A 4734-nucleotide genomic window follows, 5' to 3' on the forward strand; every position below is an offset into this window, starting at 1 on the left:
TGTATGCATGTACATAAATAATTGTATATATAATATAAATATATATATAATACATAGTATACCTCAATAAACCCTTATATATATGGGTTTATTGAGCTTTGCATGCATATACATATATACTTCAATAAACTCTTACATATATGTGTTTATGTATTGAAGTATATGTACATACCTAATAAACCCATATGTGTGTGTATATATATATATACAACTCAATAAACCCATACATATATACATCAATAAACAGTTACATATATGGGTTTATTGAGCTTTGTATGCATATATAAATATATATATATGAAAAGTGTGTTAAAAAATAATGACAGAATTTATCCAAAGCCGTGGACATTATTAGTTTCAAATGTGTGACTTGAATTCTAGGTTTAATCTTCATTCCATTAACACAAAAATACACTTTCTAGCTTCAAAAATAGTCATTGGCCTAGCGCGGGGCAACGTGCAGATATATATATGTGTGTGTGTGTGTGCGTGCGCATATATATATACACACACACACATATATATGCATATAAAGCTCAATAAACAAAATAGATACATATATATATATGCATACAAACCTCAGTAAACAAAATAGATACAAAATATCTGATTAATATGTTAGCACCATATCCTTGTCTGGTGGGAAAGGGGGAAGAAGATTTGACCAGGCACAGTGAGGAGTCTGGTAATGGATGGGGGCAGTTGGCCAGCAATCTAAAAAGTAATAATGAAAGAGACGTAACCAGATTTCTGAGAAATCAATCAGGTGGATTGTGAGCTCAGCAAGGGACCTCCAGGGCAGTGAGAACACGTTGGTGGAAACTTCTGAAGGGAGGAGTAGGAATGGCTACAGTTCTCGTCTAAAATAGGATACAACTGGTAATAGGTACCCTTAGAACAATGTCTGACCCTAGGGATTCTACCTGCATTCACTGACTGCAGGTAGTCTAGGATTCAGGATTCTACCTGAATCCTCTGACTCTAGCTGAATTCTGGGTATTAGTTGGTGCTCACTATAGGAACCACTTTACTATAAATTAAGGATATCAAAACATCATGTGGTGCACCTTACATATATACAGTGAAATCAATTATTGAAAGAAGAAATAAATTATCTTAGAAACTGGATGGGACTGAGTTAGTGGGTTGCAGCTTATGATTGTCAGAAGCTGGCAGGGCTGAGTAGGGTCTGATGAACCTCTATTGTAATCCCAGTGGGTACAAAATTACAATTACTGAGCCCTTTAGATTGGAACCTTTATTCTGGCTTTTGTTGAAGACCAAGCATGATGGCAAAAAGGCTGGAATAGCAATCGGTTCCATTGTGTCCCTGTTTATGTAACCAGTACTTGTTTCTCAAGTTTTCACACACAGAAGCTGTTCCTCTCAAGACTAGGGATGTTTTGCAGAGGAGTTTCTGTCCTTCCAAATATGCGCTCATCTTCCTGCTGGTGTTCATTGTGGTTGCTAAGACAGTTTCTGTGGCAAGGGCCCACTATCCAAGTGAGAATTACATACAGTAAACATTTCAAACTGATAAACTGGACTTGGAAGCAGCTGCTTCTCACCAAACACAAGGCAGGAGTGTGCAGAGATCAGATCAGCGATTTGAGCAGCATTTTGCACCTTTGTTCCTGGGATGCAATGACTGGCTTTTGCTATTAACCTTTGTGGCCAAAAAGATCTGAAATCCATCCATAGTGTGTATACATTTAGGAAGATTCTGATGTACTGAAAGTAATATGGAAGCTATTTTATAAAATGGAAGGTTAGCAGACATGTTACAATAAAAAGATGATTTTGGAATCAGCTGGAGTCCTGCTACTGATTGCTTGAAAGTGATATTCCTGTTAGATTATATATTTTAAAGCTGTTATAGGAGAGAAAGGAGGGCAGGCTTAGCTTGGCTTGATGGCTTATCATGAAGACCAAAGGTTAGCTTCTTTCTACATGGCACAGGAACTTTAAAATGTTTTGAACCTTTTTTATTTTTTGACAGGACCAATCATCATTCACTCTCTAGAGGTGCACACGTGCCTACATATTTTTCTTTATGAAATAGAAATTGCAATCTTCACCTGCAAATTTCATAAATTTCTTTCACTGATTCTAGAAGCCACGTATACATTGGCCAGATAACCTTTTTATTTTCCACAGAAACTGAAGCTAATCTCAATTAACATTTGGAGCATGGAACTTAAATGTTTAAGTACTCAGACCTTGCATATCCTCAGACCTTGTTCACACTAAGTCAAACCTCGCCTTTTCTCCAAATGAGAGAGAAGGTGTTTTCCTTGTTTTACAGATTCTTTAGGAGTTTCCATCTAGTAATGTCTGGGACCTCCTGTTTCCCCCCTTTGTCTTCCTTCCAGAGAACTATGCTTTACCCTAGCTGTATGAGGATATAAAGAGCAATTGCTGAAGTGCAGAGCTCACCAGCTTATGGAAAATATCACGTGTCCTCTCTTCCTTTGTTCCTTCAAAATGAACAAATACTTATGATAATCAACTCTGTGCAAAAACAACGGTGGTAGGGGTGACAGCAGGCAAAGGCACCTACAATGGTTTATAGTGAATCCATGCTCCATCAAATTTGAGAAATATTGCAAACATTTAGCCTACTTTTTAATTCTTCCAGCATTTCTATAATTTCCCAGGTTCACTGCAGCCTTCTCTAATACTATACTATGACACAAAATGCATGCTGTGTGTGCATGGATGCATGTCAAGCTACATTTCGAGTCCTGTATCCAGGTAAGTTGAGACTTGTAGTTTTATTTCAGGCATGCCTCTGATTTTGATATTAAATGATTAAAGGACATCTATACTAGAAAACGCAGTGCAGTTATTTGGAATGAAGATGCAAATGTATATTTAATAACAGGAAAAGATGTGCATGTGTGTTGGGTTATTCTGCATTGCTATAAAGCGATACCGAGGGTAGGTAATTTACAAAGAAAGGAGGTTTAATTTGCTCATGGTTTTGTAGGCTGTACCAGAAGCAGGGCACTGGCATCTGTTTGGCTTCTGGTGAGGCCTCAGGGAACTTATAATCATGGTGGAGGGTGAAGGGGAAGTAGGGATCTCACACGGCAGAGTGGGAGCAAGAGGAGGGGAGGGGGAAATGCCACACACGTTTTTTTAATTGTACTTTAGGTTCTAGGGTACATGTGCAGATCATGCAGGGTTGTTGCTTAGGTACATACATGGCAAGGTGGTTTGCTGCCTCCATCTGCCCATCATCTATATCTGGCATTTCTCCCCACGTTATCCCTCCCCACCCTCTGCACCCTCTCCACTCCCTGCTGTCCCTCCCCTAGCCCCCCTAACTGACTCCAGTGTATATGATGCTCCCCTCCCTGCATCCACATGTTCTCATTGTTCAACACCCACCTATGAGTGAGAACATGCAGTGTTTGATTATCTGTTCTTGTGTCAGTTTGCTGAGAATGATGGTTTCTAGATTCGTCCATGTCACTACAAAGGACACAAACTCATCATTTTTTATGGCTGCGTAGTATTCCATAGTGTATATGTGCCACATTTTCTTTGTTCAGTCTATTATTGATGGGCATTTGGGTTGGTTCCAGGTCTTTGCTATTGTAAACAGTGCTGCAATGAACGTACGTGTATGTCACACACTTTTAAACAACCAGCTTTCATGAGAATTCACTCATTGTCTGGAGGACAGCACCAGGTGGATGGTGCTAAACCATTTATGAGAAGTCTACCCCCATGATTCAATCACCTCCCATCAGACCCCACCTCCAACGCTGAGACTACATTTCAGCATGAGGTTTAGAGGGAACAGCTTTTGAATTATACCAAGATGCTTCATTGTTGAGTGAAGAAAAGTAAATTACAAAATATTTAGTGTTCGCTTTGGCAGAACATATACTAAAATTGGAACGCTACAGAGAAGGTTAGCATGACCCCTGCACAAGGATGACACCCAAATTTGTGAAGCGTTCCATATTAAAAAAAAAATTAATACATTTCAAGAGGATTCCCTTTATGAAAAGAATATGTAAGTAGGTGTATACACATTTATAGGTTTATAGGTACAAGTATATATTGACTAAAAAAAAGTCCAGAAGATTATAGCTAAAGCATGAATGATGATATTACTGATAGGTAGCATCACAGAAGATTAAGACTTTCATTGACTTTTTTTTCCCCCAAGTAATTTCTATAACAAATGTGTGGTCTTGTGTATAGAGGCATAACCAGTACAGCCGGTTAAAGTAAGGGAACATACAACGGTGTGAGAGGGGTTTCACGCCACTGTGAGTCTTCACGCACACATGTGACTGGCATTTGGAAACTTGATTTCTTTCCTTTCCTTTCTTTTCCTCTTCCCTACCTTTCCTTTCCCTTCCCCTCCCCTCCCTTCCCTTCCCTTCCCTTCCCTTCCCTTCCCTTCCCTTCCCTTCCCTTCCTTTTCCTTTCCTTTCCTCTTTCCTTTCTCTCTCTCTTTCTTTTTCTTTCTTTTCTTTCTTTCCCTCTTTCTTTCCTTCCTTCCTTCTTTCTTTCTCTTTCTTTCTTTTCTTTCCCTTTCTTTCTTTCTTTCTTCCTCTCTCTCTTTCTCTCTCTCTCTCTCTCCCTTCCTTCCTTCCTTCCTTCCTTCCTTCCTTCCTTCCTTTCTTTCTCTCTCTTTCTTTCTTTCTTTCTTTCTTTCTTTCTTTCTTTCTTTCTTTCTTTCTTTCTTTCTTTCTTTTTCTTTCTTTCTCTCTC

The 4734-nt window shown here is 38.9% G+C and overlaps 1 non-coding gene across 1 annotated transcript; it reads left to right on the forward strand.

Annotated features, from left to right (window-relative positions):
• The first annotated feature begins 3875 nt into the window (after nt 1-3875).
• LOC119471345 lies at nt 3876-3980 on the forward strand. The gene has a single exon (XR_005200378.1). It is a non-coding gene; the product is annotated as a U6 spliceosomal RNA (small nuclear RNA).
• Nucleotides 3981-4734: the final 754 nt, after the last annotated feature.

The sequence above is a fragment of the Cebus imitator genome, unplaced genomic scaffold, assembly GCF_001604975.1.
Source record: "Cebus imitator isolate Cc_AM_T3 unplaced genomic scaffold, Cebus_imitator-1.0 Scaffold57, whole genome shotgun sequence".
Classification (NCBI taxonomy): Eukaryota; Metazoa; Chordata; class Mammalia; order Primates; family Cebidae; genus Cebus; species Cebus imitator.